The sequence below is a fragment of the Geotrypetes seraphini genome, chromosome 2, assembly GCF_902459505.1.
Source record: "Geotrypetes seraphini chromosome 2, aGeoSer1.1, whole genome shotgun sequence".
In the NCBI taxonomy this organism is placed as follows: Eukaryota; Metazoa; Chordata; class Amphibia; order Gymnophiona; family Dermophiidae; genus Geotrypetes; species Geotrypetes seraphini.
The window spans coordinates 463,651,856-463,678,064 of record NC_047085.1 but is presented as its reverse complement, the minus strand read 5'-3'; the positions used below and the strand labels follow the sequence as shown (position 1 = coordinate 463,678,064).

Sequence of the window (26,209 nt, the reverse complement as noted above, 5' to 3'; positions counted from 1 at the left end):
CCCCCTCCCCCTTCCATCCTTTGTCTGAAGTTTCCTCCCTTCCTTCCATGTCTCAACACGCCCCTCGTTTTCCTTCTCACTTGCCTCCCTCCTGCAGGTGTTGCTACCACTGGTCGGCTCCCTCCTCACTGTTGTACTTCTCTTCTCAATGCTGTGACCACAGGTCCTGCACACGAACCACATCTGATTCGGAAGCCTTCCTAGCAGAGAAAGAAGGCTTCCAGGTCAACTGCGGGCCACGTGAAGGACCCACAGCCACAGCTTTGAGAAGAGAAGTACGGCAGGAAGGAGGGAGCTGGCCAGAAGAGGTAAAACCCGTGGGAGAAAAGCATGTGAGAAGGTGGACGACAGCGAGGGCATGACGTCCATGGCAGAACAGCTGATGGCTGCAAGCAAGAGAGAGGAGTTTTCATCCTCTCCCATGGAGGTGTCCTTGAACAACATTTGGCTTCTTCTTCAGCGAATGGAGAGTAAAATATCTAAATCAACGGAAGAGGTAACTAAAATAACTGACAAACTTGACTCTTTAACAAAAACTGTTGAATTAATGAAATCGGACTTTACAGGCCAAGCCAAGCAAATGTAGGATGAAATACAGCATTTGCAACAGTTTAAGATAGCGTCAATCAAAGATAATACCTCAATACATAGGAAATTGGAACAATCTGAGAATTTTAATAGACGTTTAAATCTTCGTATCCTAAACTTTCCACAAATCCCGGGTGTGTTACCCCTGGATTTTCTAAAAAGGTGCCAAATAAAAAGATTCCCGGAAGAGAAGAAGAAGAAAAAGGAAAAGGACAAAAAGAACAATGAGATAGATTTTGCTAATGTGACTGCTCTTCTTGAACAAACAATAACAGCTGACACTGATAGAGCTACGCTCTTAGTATCATTCGTATTTGAGCAACATGTTAACATGATTTTGAAATTGTATTTAAAAAATTCTCAGAAACTATTTGGGAACAGAAAATATGGATTTATCCTGATGTTGCTAAAACCACTCAAGAATGGAGAAAAGAATTTCTTTCTATGCTTCAAGAGACTATTAAATTAGGAGCTACATTTCTTTTAACATATCCCTGCAAGTGTTTGGTTAGGTACTTAGGAATCAAATACACTTTTTTTTCTCCAAACCATCTGAAGGAGTTTATAGATGTTAAGATCATCAAGGAATGATGATAGAGGGGTTTTGGAAGTAAAGCAGTTGTTTAGATACACTAAGAGGGGCAGAATAAAAAAATATGTCTAAGTCCCCTTTTGGCCTAAGGCCTTAAAAGTTGAAAGTAGAAGCAGGGAAAATGTCCATTATTTAAAAAAAATGTCCAAAAAGAGGGTTTTTTTTTGTTTTTTTTTTTAAATAATGGCCTGCCTCTATGTTCAGCTGTTTAAATGCCCAGACCACCACTACGTCTATACTAACAATATATCATCAACCTAAAAAAGCCTAAGTCCCAAACACCCAACACAAGAGCTTTTAGGCGAAGGAGGAGCCAGTCCTTCACCAAATGAGGCTGGATCCCTGGTAGACTTCATCACTTTACTATCAGACCGAGGCTTCCAGCATATGGTCCATTCACTGACTCACTCTGCTAGCCACATCCTAGACCTAATCTTTATCCAAAAAGACAGTCAGCTCACCACGCAAATCTTTGGTTGCACCACCAAACCAGTACCCTGATCTGATCACCATTTGATCACATTCAACCATGCCTACACAACAAATCAACCACCAACCAGGAAGCAACCTCAGAATAAGAAGATATACAACAACAATGCTATCAACTTACAGGATCTCTCCACAGGCCTTTCCAAATTAGTTGGAACATCAAAACCCAACTGTTGATTAGGCAGCCGTGGACTGGCACACTGACGTAAAAACCCTAAACAAAGAGCTAATGTCAGTCAGAGAGATCAAATACTATCCCCGCAAACACTCCTCTCCTTGGTTTACCAACGACTTAAGAACTAAGTTAAGAGAACTAAGGAAAGTGGAAAGGAAATGATACAAATCCAGATTAAGCAGTGACAAGTCCAAATGGAAGGAACTGCATGAAGAATATAAAAAAGCCACCCTAGAGGCTAAAAAAGTGCTCTGAACAACTATTAAAAACCCCTAACAGATCAAAACAACCTTTTCAAACTAACAAAAAAAAATACTCACAACATCACAAGGAGACAACCAACACCTCAACAGCAAACTCGACAGCAAAATGCTCTTAAACTACTTCACTGACAAAGCAGGCAAAATACGGTTTCACCTCAACACTGCCACGCTACAGACATCATCCCCCTGCACCCTAGACAAAAAAATTAAAACCACAACTGGGAGCCTAATTCATTTCGAAACTGTCTCACACAATGACATCACCAAGATACTAGACAGTCTTAGCCCTACCGTCTCCAACCTAGACCCCTGTTTGCTATACTTCCTAGAGGCAGTGAAGGACATCTTTGTACACTCCATCCTTCTTCTCATCAACACCTCTCTACAAACTAGAAGACAGCAGTTATCAAACCGATCTTGAAAAAATCCATGCTCGACCCTAACGTATCTAGCAACTTTAGACCTGTCTCCAACCTACCCTTCATCTCCAAGATCCTGGAGAAAACAGTGTTAAAACAATTGCACCCCTTCATTTACAAAAAAGGAGCCCTATCTACCTTCCAATTGGGATTCAGGCAATTCCACAGTACTGAAACCGTCTTTTTCAATATCAATGACAACTGCTGGAAACTCATGGACAAGGGTAATGATGTCCTTCTGGTGCTGCTGGATCTCAGCATGGTGTTCAACACTATTGATTATTCTCTCCTCATTGAATGGCTCTCTGAAATCAGAATCCAAGACACTGCACTAAGATGGTTTGCCTCCTTCCTGAATAACAGATCCCAATGCGTTGAGCTCAACGATGCACTGTCGAAACCGAGACCAATCAAATATGGTGTTCTATAGGGGGCTTTGCTGTCCCCCCAATTATTCAATCTCTATGTTAAATCTGTCCTAGACATAGCCCACAAATACCAAATACAGATCCATTCCTTCGCAGATGACATACAACTATACCTACCACTAGGAGAAACCCATGATGCCCAAATCGCTAAACTCCTAAACTGTCTCTTGGAAATCAGAAACTGGATGTCTGTCAACAAATTGCAGCTAAATGCCTCTAAGACGGACCTTCTTTGGGTCCGCAAAGAACATTGTAACCGCCCCATCCCTCACTGTGCTGGACTCAACTATCATAACTGTGAAAGACTAGGAATACTCCTTGATGGCAACCTATCGCTTTCCGACCATATCTCTCAGGAGGTATCTTCATCGTTTTACTACATCATTTTACTACCTGCAACAACTACGAAAAATAAGGAATTACTTTTCAGAATCTGGCTTCATCCAACTACTCTATGTCTTAGTACTCTCCCATATGGATTACTGCATTATGCTATTCAACAGTCTAACAGCGAAGAACCTACATCGTCTCCAACATGTACAAAAATGCGGCTATTAAACTTCTAAAATCCTCCATGCTCATGCCAGTGTTCCCGCTAAGCTGCGTTGACGTGCGCACGCGCACAAAATATTACCTCGCAGCGCACAAGTTTCTCGTCGCAGCGCACACAGTGTAGAGCACAGTTCTTCAACCGCCGGTCCGCAAACAAAATCTTGCCGGTCCACGAAGGATTCGGTCCCCGCCGCAACGAAAGGCCGGCGTCAGCTGACTTGCAACTTCCTGTTGCAGTCGCTGTGCCGGGACTCCTGCCTTCGCCGGGACTCCTGCCTTCCACCGCGTTTGCCTCCTGCCTTGTCTCCGCACCTCCAGACCAGCAGCGGCAGCTGTGTATGCTTTTAACTTCGGCACAGAGCTGCCCCTAATCAATAGTTTAGCGCGGTTTCATAAGGCAGCCTCGGGGCCTTTGCTAGGCCGGCCCACATCGCATCATCGAAGCGGGCCGGCTATCAAAGGCCCCGAGGCTGCCTCATGAAACCGCGCTAAACTATTGATTAGGGGCAGCTCTGTGCCGAAGTTAAAAGCATACAGAGCTGCCGCTGCTGGTCTGAACTCTTGGGCCGCTGAAGGAGGGCAAAAAGCAGCTGTCCTGGAGGTTTCCCTTCCTCTCGCCTTTACAGGTTCCTTTTTTCCACCTTTTTTTTTTTCCTTCAAACGGCAACGGGCCCCAGCATCGACATCAATCAAGTAAGTTCCACTGTCAATCAAGCGGTTCTGCTCGGCCAAAGCTTCCCCTGTGACATGAGCCACCCTCAGGGGAAAGAAAGTGACCCACAAAGGTGAGGGGAAGGGGGGCAGATGATGGAAGTTGGGGGGGGGGGAGAGAGAGAGAGAAGGGGCAGATGATGGAATGGAGGAGATGAGAGAGAGAGAGAAGGGGACAGATGATGGAAGTGAGAAGAAGGGAGAGAGAGCAGAAGGCAGATGGATGTCAGTTGAGAAGGGAGAGCAGATGCTGAATGGAAGTGGGGAAAGAACACATACTGGATGGAAGGAGGAGATAAATAAAGGGGGAAGAAAATAGTAAGATAATGGAGGGGTGAGGGAAAGGGGTGACAAGCTGTGTGTAGACACAGTGAAAAGAGGGAAACGGGACTAAATAGTAAGAAAGAATTTAATTTAGATGGAGGCAGAAAATAGAGAAGGAAGACCAGAGAAGAAAAGGGAAGAGAGAGCAGAGAATGATCAGATCTGAGTGGAGGAAATGAGAAGAGAGATATGCTAAAAACCACAGGGGGGAGGGAAGGATAGAGATGCCAGACCATGAGGGGAACAGAAGGAAGATGATGGATGCTAGACCAAATTGGGGGGTGGGGGGGGGGCAGGAGGAGAGATGGCAGGGAAAGACAGACAGTGAATGGAAGGGGCAGATGCTGGACTGAAGAGACAGAGAAGGTTATCATGCTGCTGTACCGGGCCATGGTACGCCCTCACCTGGAGTACTGCGTCCAGCACTGGTACTTTAAGAAGGACACGGTACTACTCGAAAGGATCCAGAGAAGAGCAACTAAAATGGTTAAGGGGCTGGAGGAGTTGCCGTACAGCGAAAGATTAGAGAAACTGGGCCTCTTCTCCCTTGAGCAGAGGAGATTGAGAGGGGACATGATAGAAACATTCAAGGTACTGAAGGGAATAGACTTAGTAGCTAAGGCAGGGAGAACGAGAGGGCACTCTCTAAAGTTGAAAGGGGATAGATTCCATACAAACGTAAGGAAGTTCTGTGGTAGAAAGCAACATATTTATTTGGCTCATAACTTGCTGGCGCCCGATATTTTTAGCTCACAGTGAAAAAAGTTTGCTCACAACACCCGCCCGCTTAGAGGGAACACTGCTCATGACTCTGTCTCCTAGGTTCAAGTGTCGGCTCACTGGCTGTCCATAGCCAAACACTGTGGTCTTCAAGGATCTGATGCTAGAATTCAGATCCTTGTATAAAATGGCGCCGGACTATGTGACTGCCAAGCTTCCTCTGTACGTGCCGAACAAGTCCATCCACTCACAGGATGAAATACGCCTCAAAACACCCCCTAGCCGTGCACTGCAACTGGAAACTGCCAAATGATGTGCCTACTCCCACTTCATACCAACCCACTGGAATCGACTGCTCCCACAGATCAGATCCCTTGAAGGTCTCCTCAACTTTAGGAAAGCAATATAAACATACCTCGTCACCTAACCCCACTGCCCTTGACCAATGGATTACAACGAAATGTACTGTATATGGATACTAGACCCCAGTATGTTTCACGTTAGAATAAAAACGTGAATTGAAATTCTTCCATGGTTACTATGGAAAATTTACATTGTACATTATGTATATTGGTATTATATCCCTAGTGTGTGTCATTAGAATAATAACTTGTATTGAAAAACTTGCAATGTAAGAACTATGTCAAATTGTAACCTATAAACCGTATATTAAGTATATTGGTATTAGACCCCTAGTATATAACAAGTTAGGATAAAACTTGTATCATAAACTGTAGTGTAATTATGGCAAATCATAATCTATTAACTGTCTTTTATGTATGTTCAACCTGTAACCCATTCTGAGTTCTTTGGGGACAACGGGATAGAAAACAAATTAAATAAATAAATAAACCAGAACCTTAAGTATTAGAGAAATTATTGTCGGGAAAGATTCTCTTTTTAAGCGAGTCTGTGTGGAATGAGTATCCCTAAATGAAGAGCCTGTGAAGTTTTGACTAAAAGGGAAATTTTAGCGGATGCCTTAATCGCCCACTGTGTGTTATGTTCCTCCTAAAAAATGGAGTTTAGCGAAGGAGGACTTCTTTGAATTTTTGCTAACTAATGCAATAACTGGTGCTTATAACCTATTGAGTGGGGACATCAATATTCATCTACTAGTGTTTAAGCCCGTTCCATTTGTTACATTAACGGGTGCTAGACATCACCCATGCCCCACCTTACCATGGCCGGATCGTGCCTCCCACTGATCCCAGTCCCACTACCTTACCTTTTACCATTTCCGTAGTCCTCTGTACCCTTTTGGCCCTCATATAATTTCCATTGCTCCCTTCCCCTTTTCACACCCTCTAGCACCTCTATCTGACCCTATGCCACCCCTTTTGTCATCTTTTCGTTTCAAGTCCCCTCATCTGTCTCTCTCCTGCCCCTTCCATCCTCCCTGAATTCCCCTGTCCAGCATCCATAATCCAGCAGCTCACAATCAACAGGTTTGCCACTACCAACTCCCCCTTTTTTTTCCTTAGGAACCTTTCAGTCAAGCCGCCACAGCCATGCCGCCGTAGCCTACTCTCCACGTGGCCAGCGAAAGTCCACATGCCGTCTCCATGGAAACCCCCTCCATCCATCCCTTCATCTGTAGGCCCATTTCCTATCACCCGGACAACTATTTGTCGGCGTTAAACCCAGTCCACGGCTGACAATAACACCTCCGCTGAAGAGTGCCGTTCTCTTCCCCCCTCTCGTTGCTCACTCTATGCGGTGCCGCTGCACGTCGGAAGTTTCCAGCCATCAGGAAGCCTCCCCGAATACCCTCTGCAGCACGCAGTCACCGCACACAGTGCTCTCTGGCCACGTCCATCCCACGGCGCGCTACCGCGGCTCGTGAGAGGAGGCTCCGCTGCGGCTTTTAACTTAAAAATAAATTTCATCTGATAGGGCCGTATTTTCTTGATGGAGGACTTCCGCTTCGCAATTTCTCTGTCGGCCACTGGCACATCTAAGCGCGCATGTGCACTCCTGCTGGCCACGGACCTACGGATCACAGATCACGAAGGTAAGAGTGCGCATGCACGCTTAGCATTTTATTACAGTAGACAGCAAGTAGATCAACCTGAAATCATAGAGTTCTGGACTTTATTTCTTCTCTAGGCTTTTTCAAATCATTCGCAATAAAAAACCCACCAAAAGGGTCATCAATTAGATCTTATTACCTATTCTTCTAAAGAACCAGTGAATCCTAAAATTCTCTGGAAACAAACTAATTGGGCTGATTCTTTATGATCATAAATTATGTAATTTTGAATATGACTGGCAATCAAAGACAACTCAATCTAAAAACAATAATAAAAGAAGAAATAAAAAATTGCATGCTACAGAGGTTTGATTAACCCTGTGGAATTTTGGTCCCATTATGATATAGTTTCTAAACATAATAATGAGATTGAACAATTTATGGATTCATGGATCAATACTAGTACCTATATTTTAAATGATATGGCCCCTATTAAACTGAGAAGAAAGAGATTTAGGAATTTAGATGGGTGGTTTGATTCAGATCTTTTAATGTTAAAAATGGAACTAAGGAAATTGGAGAGACAATGGTTAAAATCTGGAACCCCAGAGCATAGAGAAGCTTGGAGGCAAAAACTGAAAAATTACAAAAAACTGACAAAGGAGAAACGAAAAAATTTTTACGCCCAAAAAATTGCCAATGTATCATCCAATAGTAGTAGCCTTTTTAAATTAGTCAATGATCTTTATGATTTAGAGGCATGTACTGTTGCTGCCGAAGAATCTATTTTATCTGCTGATAGTTTAGCTGTTTTTTTAATACCAAAATTCAAAAACTGAGGCTTACGTTAGTTGTTCCTATTAATCATCATTGGTGTTTTCCCATCCTTCAAGGGGCAGATGCACCCAGAGCAGATCTGAGTTGGAATAATTTTACATCTATTGACTGGCAAACCTTTAGTAAGTTCTTCAATATGTATGTTAACTCATACTGTAGACTTGACAGCTGTCCTCCAAATGTTATGAAAGTTGCCCCGGTCAACTTTAAGGCCAAATTGTTGATGTGGATTAATTTCTTATTATCCATAGGAAAGTTTCCCGAGAACAGGGTCAAATTGTGATTACACCAATTTTAGAAAACACTAAAGAATCATCCAGCATTGCATCTAATTTTAGACCTATTGCCAGTATTCTTCTGGCTACTAAGATACAGGAAGGTTTGGGAAATGCTGAATTAGTTACATACTTGGATAAGTTTAGCATTTTGCATGAGAATCAATCTGGTTTTCGGTCAGGATTTAGTACCGAAACAATCATGGCCTCTCTGTTTGATTATTTGCATTCATTATTCAGTCAAGGTTCAAATGCGTTAATTCTGCAGCTAGATCTGAGCAGCGCTTTTGATCTGGTAGATCATACTATTTTGTTGGATTGTTTGGAATCCATTGGAGTCGCAGATAATGTCTTGAACTGGTTTCGTGGCTTCCTGGGTAAAAGATCTTGCCAAGTGTTTAAAGAACATACCTTGTCTTATCGTTGGGAAAACTCCTGTGGGGTCCCTCAGGGTTCACCTCTGTCCCCCACTTTGTTTAATATTTATCTTGCTTCCTTGGGAAATTTGTTGCAAAGTTTAAAGCTCAAGTTCTACATTTATGCAGATGACATTACTATAGTCATCCCGTTAACTTGTCTGTCACCGGAGTTCATAAATTTTTTAGCGATTATTTTAAGTCAGATTGAACTTTGGATGACTGCTTATAAATTGAAATTAAATGCGGAAAAAAACTAAATTTTTTTTAGCAATTCCCAACAATAAGATTAAAGAAACAACATTACACGTGAATGGGTTGGACTATAATATAGAACATCCATAAAAATATTGGGTGTGACTCTGGATAAACATCTCACATTAGAACAACATACGGATTTATTGTTTATGTATCTTTGTGCTTTGGAAGCTTCGTACCATTAAAAAGTATTTTGATGAAACATCCTTTCGTTTATTGGTACAGTATTCTCAATTACTGTAACATTATATACCTAGGTGCTTACAAGAAAATTGTCAAAAAATTGAGAGCGATTCAGAATACTGCTGTTCGCCTCATTTTTGTACCTGGGGCAATGGGGGTTAAGTGACTTGAGCCGTTTGTCAGCAGGAAGAAGAGGATGCCGATTTAATTTGTTGGATATTTGTCTGATGTCCTGACGCAGCAGAAGTGAAATGCGGGCATGCCTTCGTTGGCAGTGGACAGTGAATTACATTGGACATTCAGTGTTTTTCTTAGTACTAGCTAAGTACTTGTGATAAATTATTTAAATTAAGTGACTGATATATTTGATAAGAAAAGTTAAAATAAGAGAAACTTGAACTAATAGGAGGTTGGAGGTTTTTTTAACCAATGAGGATTTTTCCTTTCAAGTTTGCTGGCAAAGTCTAACAACTAGCAGAAAACTGGGATCTGAGGTTTTTCCTCCTTTTATCCTGAGCAGGTATAAGAAGGTAATCATGATTTTGCACTTGCATTAAGACTACATTAAAAGTAAAAAGAATATTGAACAGAGAGAGAGTATTTAAATTAAGTGACTTGCCCAGGGTCATAATGAGCAGCGTGGGTTTGAGCCCATGACCTCAGTGTGCTGAGGCTGTAGCTTTAACCACTGTGCCACTCTCTCTCCACATATCTCCCCCTCCCCCCCCCCCTAGAAACATGAATCACGGAGCTTTGTCTGAGAATCTGACGATGAGTGCTTTTACATATACAGAGATAGGCAGGTATTCTTTTTTTCCTGCCTTCCAGAAAAGCCCTTTCCACCCCATAACATTTCTCATTCAAATTATCACAGCTTGTCTTTTCCTTTTCATTGGTACACCAGCCAGCCTCCATCCTGCGGCCCTCAGATTCAGACAAGAGCACCACCTTCAAGGTAGAGCTATTCTGACACACCAGCTGAAAGAAAGCCCTGGCCACCGCTCCTTCCTGCCATCGCAAGATTGGCTCGGCATACTGACACTTTCCCCCCCTAGAATAAAAAAATCACGGGTGTTCTTACAAGATAAAAATGAGGCAACAGAATTAGAGACTTTGCAAATTTGATTTAAGAGACCCTTAGAGGCACATCATAAAATATCGGTTATGTCAATAGGAGTAATTGAATGCAGGACGTTAGATATTGACATATGCTGGTATCTGACAGACATGGTATAATTTCTGTGTTAAGGCTGCAATTGTTTATAAGGTCATTCTGAAGAACGGTGTAAAATCGATTCAGAGATGTAGCTACAGGAATTGATTCATTTATGTAACATATTAAAATGAATGACTGGAATGAATGGATGGATGGATGAGAGGATAACATTCAGAAATATGAATGACTCACTGAATGAAAACATGCCAAAAATGGTGTATGTGACTTATATACACCAAAAAAAAAAAAAAAAAGATTATCAACTGTATAATCCTGCCAATTTTCAGCCTCAGGTATGGACTAAATACATCTTTAACATTTGAGAAACATTTATCAATAAAAAAGTAATGAACCCCAAAAATCACATACCCCACTTTAGATACCTTCAGTTTTTAGGCTGTAGAACATGAAAACCATCAAAGTTGTGAGAAAAAAAAAATTGCATAGTCTCATTCTATTGATCCTATAGTAAACAAAACTTTAAAAATGAAAGTTGCCCCGCCAAACTTTTATAACTTTCGTCTCTGATATTTGTAACCTCACTTTTGGTACCTTTTCACTCAGCTGAGCATTATCTGAGATGGTAAGACAAGAAAGAGAATGTGTGACAGAACAATGGGGAGGGATCACATTATAGGATACTAGTCTTATAGCCCGTTACATTAACGGGTGCTAGAATATATGTGTGTGTGTCTGTCTTTTTTTTATTTTTCTCTCTCCTTAGCCGCTTTCTGTATTTCTGTCTGTCTTTTTTTTTTTTTTCCTTGGCTGTCCACTACCACCCCTTCCTGCTCCCCCTATCCATTCTCCCTTCCTTTTACCTCCCCTGTGTCCTCCACCACCCCATCACTGCTCACCTTATCCAGCAGAAGCCCTTCTCCCTTTGTTTTACCTCCCCCTGTCCATCATCACCTCCTTCCTGCTCCCCCTGTCCAGCAGTAGGCCTGTCTTCATTTTTCTGCCCCCCTCCCTGTTCATCAGCACCTCTTCCCCTGTCCATCAACCCCTTTTCTGCCCCTCCATTTCCCTCCCACCCCACTTCCCTGTGCAGTATTTTCCTCCCCCCATACCTTCCTCCTGAACTGCATGCCCTGAACTAAAATGCTTTCCGGGTTTGGCTGCCGCAGCCTGCAACCACCAACAGCTGCCGCGGCCGACATCCGACTTAGGCCGCTGCGGTCGACATCCGCCTCGGAGGGGGGGGGAGGAAGAGAGAGAGAGAGCTTCGGGCGGCCAGCAGCCGCCGCAGCCGACATCCGCTGCGGGCCGCCGACAGCCGCCGCGGCCGACATCCACTTCGGGGGGATGGATAGAGAGAGCTTCGCGCGCATGCACACTCCTATCTGCGGTAGCTTTCAGCTCACAGAAAACGGACGCACGCGATGGGAGTGCGCATGCGCGGCTAGTGTTTTATTATATTAGATTGTACAATCATTGGGAACACCACCAGATACCAGATAGGATTTTCAGTTACAGTGTGTTAATTTTCACAGTCAAAACTTAACATTCTTTATTAAATAGGGATCTTAGATAAAATCTAAACAAAAGAAGCCCATCATTATAGTGTACGAGGGGCCGCTGAAAAGTTCTCAGTCCAATCAACAAAGTTGGGGCAGTTTCCATTAGTACTGCCCGATTCAGGAAAAAAATTTTGATTTGATTCAGCCTATTGAATTGGTTTTTCGATTCGATTCGATTTTCCTGCCCAATTGGGTGTTGTTGTTTTTTTTACATCCTGGTGGGTTTATTTTATAGCTTTTTCACCCACTTTGGCTTCTCCTAACCACACTGGCACTGTGGTGTAAACAAAATAAACAAACAAAAAAGACTTTTCCTCTCTCTGTTAAATCCTAGCTCACATTTGTGGTCTAACACCAGCAGGATACACATTTCAAATCTGACATATTGTAATCACAAAACAGAAAATAAAATGATTTTTTTCTACCTTTAGTTGTCTGGTCATTATTCAGATCTTGTTGGTCCCAGGCTCTGGTTGTCTTCTGATAACTTGCTTGCCAGGGTCTCCTACTTTCTTCTTTCTCCGTGCTAACCATCCATCTGCCATCTCTGTCCTCCCCTTCCCTCCCCCGGAGGTTTGGCATCTTTCCTTTTTTTCATCTCCATCCACAAATTCACCTTTTCTCAACTACCCTTTCACCCAGCATCTCTCCCTCCTTCCCCACCACCCCAGAGTCCACCATCTCTCATCCGATACTTATGATTGCTATTTATTGTATGTTCAGCCTTTTCACACTTTGAACCGCCTTTGAGAAATATTTTGATCCAATTGCAATTTGTATTTTTCTGAGAAATTTTTTTATTTTTAAATTCTTTATTGATTTTTAATCAAAAACAATGTCATACAAATAAAAGAACAAAAGATATTCCACATATTATACTATTATATATACAGGTAACATAAATATCATTCAATAATTTCATTTTCCTGCATATAATATCATAATATATCCTAATATACAATACAAATAAAGAATAAAGTTACCCAAATATGACTATCAATATTTATTCCCCTCCCTCCAACCCCCCATCCCCCTGGATGTGTAAAGATAAATAAATCAAAGAAAAGAAGAGATATGATGAAAATACATTATTATGTTTTAACAAATTTAGTCAATAGGCTCCAAATTTTATTAAATACCTCACTAAAACCCCTACATTCTGCGTTAATTCGTTCGTATCTGTATGTAGTACACACATTCACCTACCAAAATGTATAATTAATTCTATCATGGTTTTTCCAATTATTTGTAATCAATTGAATGGCTATACCTGCTAGGATCATAAATAGACAACTCTTATATTTATCTAGAGTGGGTTTCACATGTAAAATTGTTCCACAAATTATAGTCTCATATGACATTGGAACATTTGAATCTAGTACTAAATTTATTTGTCCCCCAAATTGACTTCCAATATATTAATATAAATGGATAAAAATACAACAGATGATCCAAAGTCCCTATACCAGTATGACAATGCCAGCATCTTGATATTTGTATTGTAATTCGCTGTATGTTCAGCTTTTTTTCCTTATTGTATACCGCCTTGAACTGACGGTTTAGTGGTATACAAGAATAAATTATTATTATAATTAAAATCTCATTTTAAAAATGTAGGTACCAGAATCATGTCTACAGAGGTGCCTAAAGTCAGAGTAGGCGTGGTCTGGGCCGAAAATGACCTTAAGTGACCTTAGCATGATTATATCCAACAAAGGCAGGCACCAGGAATGTAGGCCTTTAAAATCCTGGCCTACATTACCGGTGCCTAACTAATGGGAGCCGCAATTCTGCAAACGGCAGGGAAGGGGAGGGACCGCGGCAGAGAGAAGAGAGCAACGAAGCCGTACAGCAGCTTGCAAAGATCGCTAGCGCCAGCGATCTTATTGCAGGCTGCTGAAATTAGGAAAATTCATTCCGGGAGGCCAGGGGGGAACACACAGGCCCCGGGGGGTGGGGGTGGCCTTCAGGGGGAGGGGGGTACAGGCCTTCAGAGGAGATAGGCAAGCCGGCCTTCGGGGGAGATGCAGGCCTTCAAATGGGGGAACATGCAGGCAGGTCTTTGGGGGGGAGATGCAGGCCTTCAAAGGGGGAACATGCAGGCAGGCCTTTGGGGGGGAGATGCAGGCCTTCAAAGGGGGGGACAGGCAGGCAGGCCTTCAGGGGGGATGCAGGCCTTCAAAGGGGGGGGGGAACAGGCCTTCAAGGGAGGACAGGCAGGCAGGCAGGCAGGCAGGTCTTCGGGGGAGATGTAGGCCTTCAAAGGGGGGACAGGCCTTCAGGGAGAGGTGCAGGCTTTCAAGGGGAGACAGACCAGGGGAGGAGGGCCCTGGTGTAGAAGTACACGGAGGGAGGGAGGAAAGAGGGGGTTCAAAGAGACGTGCATATGCCAGACTTTGGGGGGGAAGAAATAATGGGTCTGAAATAGAGGAGAGGAAGAGAGATGATGGACAATGGGATTTAGGGAGGGAAGGAACAGAAAGGGAGAGAAGTTGTACACAAGGGATGGTGTGGAGGGGGGATAGAGATATTGGATAGGAGGGTAGTTGGGAAATGAAAGGGGTGGTGGGGAAGGAGAGAGAGATGCTAGATGAAAGGGTAGTTAAGAAAAGGTGGATCTGTGGATGGAGACGAAAAAAAAAGAAAGATGCCAGACCTCCGGGGGAGGGAAGGGAAACGGAAGGGGAGGACAGAGATAGCAGATGGATGGTTAGAACGGAGAAAGAAGAAAGAAGGAGACCCTGGCAAGCAAGTTATCAGAAGATAACCAGAGCCTGAGACCAACAAGATTTGAATAATGACCAGACAACAAAAGGTAGAAAAACTAATTTTATTTTCCATTTTGTGATTACTATATGTCAGATTTGAAACGTGTATCCTGCCAGAGCTGGTGTTAGACCGCAAACGTGAGCTAGGATTTAAGAGAGATAGGAAAAGTCTTTTTTGTTTGTTTATTTTGTTTACACCACAGCCCAGTGTGGTTAGGAGAAGGCAAAGGGGGTAAAGAGGCTATAAAATAAACCCACCAGGATGTTTGAAAAAAAATAAAAAAATTTAAAAAAAAACACACCCAATTGGGCAGGAAAATCGAATCAAATCGAAAAACCAATTCAGTAGGCTGAATCAAATCGAAAATTTTTTTCCTGAATCGGGCAGCACTAGTTGGTAGGTCTTCGCCATCCCTGCCAGCAAAGGTATTTTTTAAAAGCAGTGGGGGAGAGAGAGAGAAGAATGCATAGCTCCCCAATCCACCCCAGCTCCCCCCCCCCAAAAAAACCAAAAGAACTATTGGCTACACTCCCGATTTAAACCACACTGAACTGCAGACTCCAAGGGAAAGTAGAAAAGTTTTGTTTATGGTTTTTTTTCAGCAGCCTTTTTTTCTCTATAAATTAACTCTAAGACATGGATTTTATATTGGTGTAGGGTTGATTGCTAATTTCCTAACTTTATCACAGGTTCAATTCCTTGGCAAGGACCATACTTCATTGGTAACAGTCCAAAACTCAAAAGTATCCTGCTTCCTAGCAGCCATATAGAGTTCATAGAAGAAAACCCCAAAAACCAAAAGTAAGGTTCCTAGTGTCAGAATGCTCCCTTTATTCAGTTCTCAGAAATGGTCCTTCGGGGAAAAAAGGCAAAACAACAAAAGAGTCTCCGAGTACTGCTCTAAGTCTCCACGGTCTTTTTTTTGGTCATAGCAACAACAACAAAAAAAAACAACCCAAAAACCAACAATGCAGAGGAAGTAAAAACACATACACCTTTTAAAACAGGTAAGTTTCTCATCAAACAGTTCTGGCTTCACAAAGCCTCCATGATTCACATGGCAAGTCCACAACAAGAAACAAAATCAATCTTCTTCAAACTTTCCTTTGGTTTGCGTGCACTTACAGCACCACCTCTTCCAGTGCTAGGGCACTGGGTCACCAGCAGGTCTTTGTGCTGGCTGGAGAGTGTGCTAGAACTGATAATTAATAAAGCCTCATTCCCACCACAAGGTTAACAAAAAGCTCCCCACTCTCACTGGGCTTGTGCTAGCCCAGCCCCCCACTTCAAAAGGGAAAACAAAAGTCAAGGGAAAAACCTTTCACTACTTTCAGTCACTTGTAATACAGTTTTTTGCAAGGGTTACCGTTACCAGCAGGTAAAAAAAAGTTTTTTCACTTCACAAAACAAATCTTTAACTGTGTTCTGAAGCAAGAAATTAAGTTCCATTTGCCTTAACTGGTCAGCAAACTTCCATATCCTGCTGCTCCTGGCTTGGCAGGTTTGTGTACAGCTCTACTTCCATGGGCTGGTTTACCAGGCTCTCTGAATCTGTGACCTCTTGTCCAACTTCCTCCAGCTCCATAGCTATCGGCTGCTCATTGCCAGTTTGGACCCTCAGCCCTGAGAGCTCCCTGCACTACTGCTGTCATGCATCCCTCCTCTCTAACAGCTCTGCCTTAGCATTTAAAAAGTTACTACCATTCCCAAAACCTTCAGGTGCAGGTGCTATTCTGGATGCTCTCCAATTCCCTCCTTGGTGACTGAAGGAATAGCTTTTCATGTGATGTGTGTTCTGGGCTAAAGGCAAACCTGTACTCTTACTCCCTCTAGAGGTTCTGAAAGGAACAACCCCAGCTTCTGAAATGTGCTTTTTTTTTTTTTTTTTTGTTCAATAAGTTTTATTGTGTTTTCAAATACAGAACAGAAAAAATAAAGTAACAATTTACTAGGTGTTCAGATATCATCCAAAAAGGGTCGAGGTGCATGATTCATGTTACACTCAAATGATTCCTTTGTTACTGGGACACTGCTAGCAAGAATAGGCAGCAAACCACAATACTAACCCACTAAAATCAGAAAATCACATCCTTACTTTTGTAAACTGCTCTAATGTTTGAGCGAAAGTCTACTACTGCTTATTATTTCTATAGCACTGAAAGGTGTATGCAGCACTGTATATTTAAAATTCAATAGATAGTGCTCTGAAGAGCTTACAATCTAATTTAGATACACAGGATGATCTATATTAAGTTTCAATAAACATAAACATATTTTACCAATCTATGCACTCATAAAGACAGTATATATTTGCATCTCCAGCAGGGAAATAGTGAAAATGTTACTTTACAGGTTTTGGGGGGTTTTGTTTTGTTTAATTTGTCTTTTGGCCACCAGCCATAGATGTCAGTAATAGATAAAATCACTGCCATAGATGTCAGTAATAGATAAAACCACTGCCAGTACATTACTGGCAGTACACATTTTCCCTTTCAATTTAATAGGATAAAACATCAGCTTTAGTCTTATATGACATTTCGAGTGTATATAATTAACATGCTTTGTTAACTTCCTTCCTACTCTTTTCACACATTTCTCTGGCTTTCTTGCATATTAATTTTCTTTCTGAATTAGTTTACTGCTTGTTCTATGAAAGAAGGCAATAGCTGGAAACATTTATATAAGAGGTGTAATTCATATAGAACACAAAAGCAGGGAAAACTGCTTGAGTACCTGAATAAATGCATGTAAACCGTTCTGAGTTCCCCTGGGAGAACGGTATAGAAAAATGAATAAATAAAAAATAAAATAAAATGCTGGAAAAAAAAAAGACATGAAGAAAGAGCAGTGACCTGCCAGCAATCTTTGCTTCGCTCTTTCAAAAAGAACAAAGATGAAATAAAAGTTGTAGGTATAACTATTCCATTGAACTTACTACTTTTCTGACTAGCATACGAGAGCTATGCTCTCTTCATTAGGTAGAAGCAAATTCCTTAACAGGGCTCTTGGAAATCTATGATGCCCTTCCAGCAGTCTTTAAGGAAAACATATATGAGCTTACCTAGGGTTACCATATTTGGGGGGGGGAGGAAAGAGGACACATGGCCCTGCCCCTGCCTTGCCTCCTATCAGTCTTGCCCCTAACCATGGTCCCACCCCTGGCTCTCATCAGTCTCGCTCCTGCTCCATCCCATCCCCCACCCTTCATCCATTTCCTTAGTCCCCCTTCTCACTCTGTACCCTATTAGTGCTGTCTCTGTCTCCCTCCCTCTCTCTCGCTCTCCCTCCCTCCAATCCCTCCTGCAGGTGCTTCTCTCTTTCCCACTCTCCCTCCATTTCCCCCTGTGGGTACTTCTCTCTCTCTCCCTCTCCTTTCCTCCAACATAGGGTTACCAGACGTCCGGATTTCCCCCGACATGTCTTATTTTTGAGGACATGTCTGGGGGTCCAGATGGCTTCTCAAAACTCAGTACTTTGTGTTTTGAAAAGCTTCCAACAAATTGCCGTTGGGCAGGAGGGCGTCCACGCATGTGTGGATGTCCTCCTGCTCAATGAGAGCAGGCAGCAAGGGGCGGGGCTGGGGCAGGATTGGGGGTGGGACTGGGGTGTAACAGGGCAGGGTTGGGTGGATCGGGGCGGGTCTAGGGGTCCGGATTTTCCATTTGGAAAATATGGTAACCCTACTCCAACCCACCCTCCCATGTGGGTGCTTCTCTCTCTTTTCCTCTTTCTCCCTCTTCCAACCCCCTCCCCCAGCAGGACCCAGGGCTCTCTCTCTCCACCCATGGCTCTTCCCTATCCCCCACCTACCTCCTTTACTAAAATTTTCAATCTTCGGGCAGGCTGGCAGTCATTCAAAGTGAGTCTGCTGCCATTGGCCTGCCTTGGAAGCCTTCATTCTTCAGTGACTTCCTGTTCCCACATAGGTAGGACAGCTGCAGAATGAAGACTTCCAGGGCAAGCTGATGGCAGCAGGCTCACCTTGCTGAAGCTGCCCAAAAATTGAAAATTTCAGCAGAGGAGGTAGGTGGGGATCAGTTGAGCCACACCTGGACAAACTTCTCCACAGTTACCAAGCCATCCAGACACCTGGATAATCCTCTAAAAAGAGGATATGTCCGCTGTCACAGGGTGACTTCAGGGTCTGAGAAGCCAGGTCCAATAAAGCCCATTCCCCAGCCTAAGCCCAGAAAACTACAAGGGAAAGTAATTCTGAGCAACAGTGTTCCCATTTGTATTCTCCTGTCTGTGGTTGGGAAAGAGAGGAACAGAATATTATAGGAACTAAGGGAGGCAGTTCCTAGGGGGAAGTCAGATCAGATAACACACAACATCTATGGGGGACCTGATTCACTGCAACACCAAGAGTCTTCCAGAAAACACCTCGTTATGGAACAGGCCATACCTAATGCCTATCAGAGTTCCTATAAGAACAGACAGTTTGCTGCAGGAAGGAAGCCACAGAACCAGCACAACCTGAGGGAAGGATGGACTCGTGATGAGAGATCAATGCCTAGAGCCAGGAGATGCATTGTACAACTTGAAACCCAGGTTAACCCGGAGTTTGATTTAACTGATAATACTGTTGATGCTGAAACCTTTAATAATTATCTGGAAGATATTGATGAAGATGTTTGCCTGGATGACTTGATGGAATTCACTGAAGGGAATTCAGGATTAGAGTTGGACATGGAAACAGACTGTGGTTAATGCAATGCTGTTTGAAGTTTGATATTGCAATGAAGATAAAAGTTTGAGGTTTGTTTTCCAAGTAACTGTGGCTGGGCAACCTGAAGAAATGTGTGCTTAATTCAAGTGCTCTAAGACTGTACTTGATAAAGCCTATGCTAAAAAGGAAGTTTAAAAGGAAAGCTGTGGGGGGGAGGGTTCCCTTTTTGGCTGTGCTGGATATTGCTGCATAGCACAGGCAGTGACTTGCATGTGTTTTGAGCTGGATTATTAGGACCTATTACTATGAGCGTCAGGAGCAGTGGGGGCCATTCAGCGTGGCTTCCCGCGCTAGAAACTGCTATCACAGTTTCGTAAAAGAGGGGGTTAATGTATGAATTTTCATAAATATATAAAAGAAGGACATGCAAAACATGACAAGGGAATAAAGCAGAAGAGAGATGGTATGAAATAATGAAAAAATCCTGAGAGACAATAGGAGTAGAGAGAATTACACTAAAAGAAATGAGACAAAGGTGTAGCACAAGCAGGAGAAAATGGAAAGTAATGAGGGATAGATAGATGATAAAATTTAATTTTACAAATGGAATTACAGTGTTTAAAAGATCACGAAGAAGTACATTTCAGAGCAACAGTATTATCAGCTAAACCGAGTGAGTATACTTCATTACAATTTCCAAGTGGAATAGCTGAGTTTTTGGAAAGTGATAAAGAGAAAAGAGAGGACGTTTTTCACAATTCCAGTCCAGTTAAAAGCCCACCTCTTCAAGAGTGCTTTCGATACTTTGGGTCCTGCATCCCCAACCCTATATGTCATGTCTGTCTGTCCAAGTTAGATTATAAGCTCTTCAGAGCAGGGACCGTCTATAAATGTCAAAATGTACAGTGTTGAGTACGCCTTTCAATGCTATATAAGTGATAAGTAATAGTAGTAGTAGTAGTAGTATGCAGAAACATGAATGCTTTTTGTAATGCTGCAAGTCTGTTCCCATTCAGTGAACAGCACTTCTTGTCTTGGCATAACAAGTTGAACAGCTGTAAAAAACACAGGATGGTCATTGCCTTAGTACAACTGCAGGAAAGTGTGCTCCAGCAGGAGGAACTGCCCATCGAGGGCTATGCTAGCTCCCCAAGTTCATTTGGCGCTCATTCCCCAATAAAGAATAAATAAATGTCAGCTTTTAAAAAGAAATGTTGCCATTGAAACAGATGCACATGAGCATATGAGGCAGAGGAATCCTGTAATGTATGCCTTAAAAAAGCACGATTGGATAGCACGAATCTCCGTTTTGAATTCCAAATGATTGAATGCCCAGCACAGTTTGTTGAATGGAGTGTTTTTAATCCCAATTGTCGATGCTTCTTTGCATATCACAGAAACATAAGGACCTATTGGTTCACACAGCATGCCATTTTGTGCCTGAACACCGATCTGTGATCTTCTCCCTCTCTTGCAATGCCACTATAGTCTCTGTGGAGCTGATTTTATGACAGAACACCTATGTGAAAAGTCCAAAACGATGTCTCTATTATGCCTAGTTTATAAAAGCAATGCAGTAAATAGCAGCCACTCCCCGAGATCAGCTCTTATATACTGGACCACCAAACCTGGGAGAGCATTAAAGAAATAGATAACGTAGGGTCTTTCTTATCGGTTAAATATCATCTTAAGTCCTCCATCATGACTATCATGCCTTTCCCTCCGGGCAAAAATATCCAAGTTAATACACATCATAAATAAATAGTTTCCATCTTGCAACATGATGTTATATTTTGATGAAGTCATCAAGGAGATATTTATGTTTCTTAAAACTTTCTATACTGCTCAGACTGATAAAATAAATATATCTCTTCAAAGCAGTTTACAATAAAATACATTCATAATCAAATTATACAAAAGCAAATACATATAATATGATCACAAAATCAAATTCTTCTCATACAGCATACAATATCTAAGTTCAAATAGACAAATTAGAAAAACAAAAAAATCAAATTATATTCTGGAAAAACCAGGCTTTCAGTCTTCTTTTAAATTTATTGATTAATTTCCAATTTAAGATCTTCTCCATCAAAAACAAACTATGCTAAATCATACTTTAGAAAGCATTTTGTCTTAAATTTGAGAGAAAGGCATGTTTTCGCAACCTCTACTTTTACAAAGCAGTGGTAGCGGCTACCGCATGGCAAACACTGGGACATCCATTAAATCCCTGTGGGCGTAATTGGACGAACCATGATAGAATAAATTATACTTTTTAGTGGGTGAATGTGTGCACTATATACAGTTACGAACGAATTAACGCAGAGTATAGGGGTTTTAATGAGGTATTTAATAAAGTTTGGAGCCCAATGACTAAATTTGTAAAAACATAATAGTGTATTTTCATCATATCTTTCCTTTGGTTTATTTATCTTTACACATCCAGGGAGGGGGCGGTGGGTTGGAGGGAGGGGAGTAAATATTGATAGTGATATTTGGGTAACTTTATTTTTCATTTGTATTATATATTAGGTTATATCGTACTATTATTATATGCAAGAAAATGAAATTATTGTATGATATTTATGTTACCTGTACAGATATTAGTGTAATGTGTGTAATACCTACTGTTCTCTCATTTGTATGACACTGTTTTTGATTAAAAATCAATAAAGAATTAAAAAAAAAAAAAAAATCCCTGTGGGCGTCAGAGCAATTACTGCAGCAACCTACTGCAACTTTGTAAAAGGAGATACAAGTTTGATGGGCTAGCTGGGGCTGGAGCTCAAATTCTGCCCCTGGATGTCTCTTTTCTCTCTCCTGTGGCTGCTGATGAGCCATGTGATTGAACCATGGAGCCCTATATCTACAGAGCCCTTGAGTGGTTCTTAAAAAAAAAAAACTTTATTAATTTTCAAATATTAACAGTGCATTGCAAAAATTTTAAACAGAAACGAATCAGGAAAAGCTCTTGTGTGGGTCAACCATTATCAGTTTGAATTGTGCAAGCACTCTAGTGTGATTTAAAAGCGTATAAAAGAGCGCTTTATGCAGAGATCATTACTCTGGCCAAGTTCTACTTCCATTGATGAAGTGTGTGTTTTGCCATATTCGTATTCAGCGGTGTAGCGAAAGTGAGAGGCGCACGGGGCAGTTTCATCCCTCCCCTGCCCTCTTCTCCACCCCCACCCAGAATGTCACCCAATTCCTGACAAATCTAAAACCCTCCTCCCTGCACTATTGCCTCATCCATGCACTGAGGCTCCAGAGCTCTGCCTGTCTCTTGGGTCCTGCACATGGGAGAGATCACTTCTGAAAATGCTTCCCTTGAGGTTCTGGATTTTAGCTTCCTAAAAATCTAAATTTGGCTTCCAGGACCTCTCCACTACATTTCCCTATGTCATTGGTACCCACATTTCCCAAGACAGCAGGCTCTTTCCCAGCACTGTCTAAAATCTTATCTAGGTAATGTGTGAAATCCACTGTGGCCAGTCCATCACAATGCTGGCCCCTCCCACATCCAAATGGTCTAGATTTTCTACTTGGACATTTCTTTGGTCAAAAATAGGGTATAAAGTTAGGCGTCCTAATGGTTGGATGTCCCTGTTGGCCTAGATGTACAAGTAGATGATTTTCAAAAAAATACATATTTTTGGATGTCTAGCAGTTCGGCTTTCGAAAATGGACATTTCTGTGCTTCCAACTTTGGGAAACTTAGTGGGAAACATCCAAATAGGGCTTAGATGTCCTTTTCGAACATGGCCCTCTGTCACCTGAGTCTAGCCTGTCATCTTTTAAAAAAAAAAAAAAGAAGAAGCACTAGATTTTTATATTCTATGTACTTTTATATAATGAATTTGTTTCAAACCCTTGCTGATTTTTGAGTTAGCTGGCCCACAACTGAACATCTGGACATCTCTATAACTAGCCATTAATCATAAAATAACCTGAGCTGAAAAGGAAGAGAGCATTTGAAAAGCAGGTTACCTCCCCTGGGGATCAGATAGGAGGTATTAGCTCATTAATCACGAGTGGATTAAACTGACCTACTTTTCAAAGGTATAAAACATTTTCCATTAATTGCAACTGTCCACTGAACAATGGACTGCTGTCAGTGGATCTGCAGCATCCTAAATATTGTTTTCAGTTTCAGACAAGCAAATTATTAGAAGCAACTCAGAATCCTTCCCGAAAGCAGAGGGAAAGGAAAATGAGACCATTACTTTTATTACTACTGTATAGGTTTCAGGTAATATCAAGTTCCTCCTATTAAGGTATCCAAAAGTGAATTAATTTCAGGAATGGCAGAAAACAAAAATAAAGATGATTACAGAAGAGGGCATTACTACCGCTGTGCATTTTCTTGTGCAAATTTTCATAGGAGTTCATTTGCAACATTGGCAAGAAATAAGCCACTAACCCAGGGGTGGGCAACTCTGGTCCTCAAGGACCGGAATCCAGTCGGGTTTTCAGGATTTCCCCAATTAATATGCATTGAAAGCAGTGCATGCAAATAGATCTCATACATAGCCTTTGGGGAAATCCTGAAAACCCTACTGGATTCCAGCCCTCGAGGACCGGAGTTGCCCACTCCTGCAATAACTTATGGGAAATCCTGTAGATTAATATGCCAGCCTTTAAATTAACTATGACTTAGATCAGGCTTCTAGTTTCATTTCTATAGGTCACAACTGACATCAGCAATCAAGTTTAGCATAAGTGAGGATAAGAATAGCCTTGGCTCCCACACCATTCCGCCCCCGCCCCCATTCTGCCTCAACCCCACCCCCACATGAACCTCATGTCTCCTTCCCCAAGCTCCAGCCTGCGTCTGTGGACATCAATGTGATGACATCACACTCTTGTGCGCATGCATGTGATGTCATTACGTGAGCATACGCACATGCGCAGAGGCCCTCCAGATGCAGCCCCGAGCTCGGGGCCTTCCAAAAACTGGACAAACTGCTGACAAATATCTTCCTACTTGGGGCCATGACAGCAGTAACGCTTCACAACATTCATTCCTACAGAACACTTCACCTTGGTCACACGTGCAGAACACAGATAAACACTATGCAAAGACAGGACCACAAACTACAAGTCCTAATATACAAGGAAACCCTAAGATGCCAGACTCTGCATGCAGTACAACAACATAGAAACAGTGCAAAATATAGACACATTTCAATCACTTTTCCTACCTACCGTATATACTCGAATGTAAATCGAGATTTTGGGGCCAAAGTAATGGCCAAAAAATAGAGATCTTGGTTTATATTCGGGTCAATGCTAACCCGCCCCTTCCCCTGTTGCTGGCCTCTGCCAGGTCTGCCGTGAGACCTAGTGGGCCAGGACAGGAAGGATCCCTTCCTTCTCCTGTCCCGGCTGACTCTACTAATTTTTACCTCCCTCTCCCTTCCCCTCCCTGGTGTACCTTTTTAAATCCCTGGTGGGCTAGGACAGCAGGGATCCCTTCCGCCCCATCCCAGATAATTCTAAGAATTTTTATCTTTCTCCTGTCTCCCCCGCGTACCTTTAGAATCCCTGGTGGTCCAGCGATGAACCACATCAGGAACGACCTTCCTTTCCTCCTGCCTGTGCATAACCGCTAGTTGATTGGCTGCCACAGTCATGTGGCCGGGGTTTCCCAGAAAAAATATGGTAACCCTAATTACAGGGGAAGGGAGGGGAGAAGAGAAATGCTGAACACAAGGGAAGGGGAGGAAAGAAATGCTGGGAATCTCAGGAGCAGGAGTTTCAGAGGTAGCAAAGAAGAGGAAAAAAATGCTGGACATCATGGAGGAGAGGATTAAGAGGAAGAAAAGAAAAATGCTGGTTTATAGGATGTTGGATGTTATGGGGGAACTATAGGATGATAGTAGATAGTGAAGAGGAGTTGCTGGAGCTAGGGACAGAGCTTGAGTGGGATTGGGGTGGAGCGTGGGCCTCCCCAAACAAAAAGGCATTCCACTGCTCTTGAAAAAAACTATACATATACTCTCTATCCATTTGCGACGTCAATATATAAACACAATTAAATCCTCCTCAATCAAAGCTCTCCTCCCAAAATGGCTTCATTTGGAGCTATTAAATATTGACATAAATTATATTCAGCTGCTCAACTTGGGACAATTCTCACAAGCCCTATCAACTAACTACTTACATAGCTGGTTAGTTATTGCACATGATACATCCTGAAATCAAATGTCCTAATGACAGCAATTTAATGAACTTTGTAAATGTTTATGTAGCCCTCTCCTGAATGTGAGAGACAGTGGCACTCCAGGGGTTATGCCATCAAGAATTAATTTATAATCATACCAAGAATAGCAAACAAAGCCAAGCACTCGATGGGAATATACAGAAAAGCTTTAACAAAAGGAAAAGCAAAGATAACAGACTGAAACTGGATGTACAAATAGGCCAAAACACTCCTGGTGCAACACTCTGAGGAAGGTATTTGTACTACCGCAATCTTACCCTGGCTCAGTCTGCTTGGACTTCTTCACCATAGAACTCTTCAGTTTCTTTCTTGGAATACTGAAAACTTAGCCTATATAGAATTCTAACAATACTATATTGCAGGAATCTGTTTAGAGAGGAAAAGGGACCTCAGAAACCTGCTCAAACTTGGCAATAAAGAACTGGTTTCAAGCTTACCAGTTCCAGATTTTGATCATTGATCTTTCAAAAAACCTCTCATGACAATATAACCTACTAAACAACTCTAAACAGAACAATAATGATATCTGATTAATTTAAACTAAACTAAAGCTTAACTTTGTATACCGAGTCATCATTCTGAGAAAGCTCGACTCGGTTTACAGCAA

The 26,209-nt window shown here is 42.1% G+C and overlaps 1 protein-coding gene across 2 annotated transcripts in view; it reads right to left on the bottom strand.

Moving 5' to 3' along the window:
* The window catches only part of PTPRN2 (protein tyrosine phosphatase receptor type N2), a 1,585,109-nt gene that overhangs the window by 1,439,279 nt on the left and 119,621 nt on the right, over positions 1–26,209 (bottom strand). The window lies entirely within an intron of this gene.